This window comes from Morone saxatilis, unplaced genomic scaffold (genome assembly GCF_004916995.1).
Source record: "Morone saxatilis isolate NCDOM2014 unplaced genomic scaffold, NCSU_SB_2.0 Contig11, whole genome shotgun sequence".
Taxonomy (NCBI): Eukaryota; Metazoa; Chordata; class Actinopteri; family Moronidae; genus Morone; species Morone saxatilis.
The window spans coordinates 31,189,773-31,190,060 of record NW_023339663.1 but is presented as its reverse complement, the minus strand read 5'-3'; positions in this window follow the sequence as shown (position 1 = coordinate 31,190,060).

The window sequence follows — 288 nt, the reverse complement described above, 5'->3', positions numbered from 1 at the left end:
AGTAATGATATTACGATTACTTAACTAGTTGAAATTGCCATGAAATTTGCATACACTATTATTCTCAACAACATTTAAAATGGAATAATAAACTCTTAAGGGATACATCATTATCAACATCCGCAGAAAAGAATGACTGACCGCACCTTGAAAGAGACAGGATCTGAAACTGAGACAGTGAGGATGGTCTGAGGGATGGTATAAATGGCCAGTATGGAACTGGTAATGGTAAATGGACCTGTACTTGTATAGCGCCTTTCTAGTCTTCCGACCACTCAAAGCGCTTTT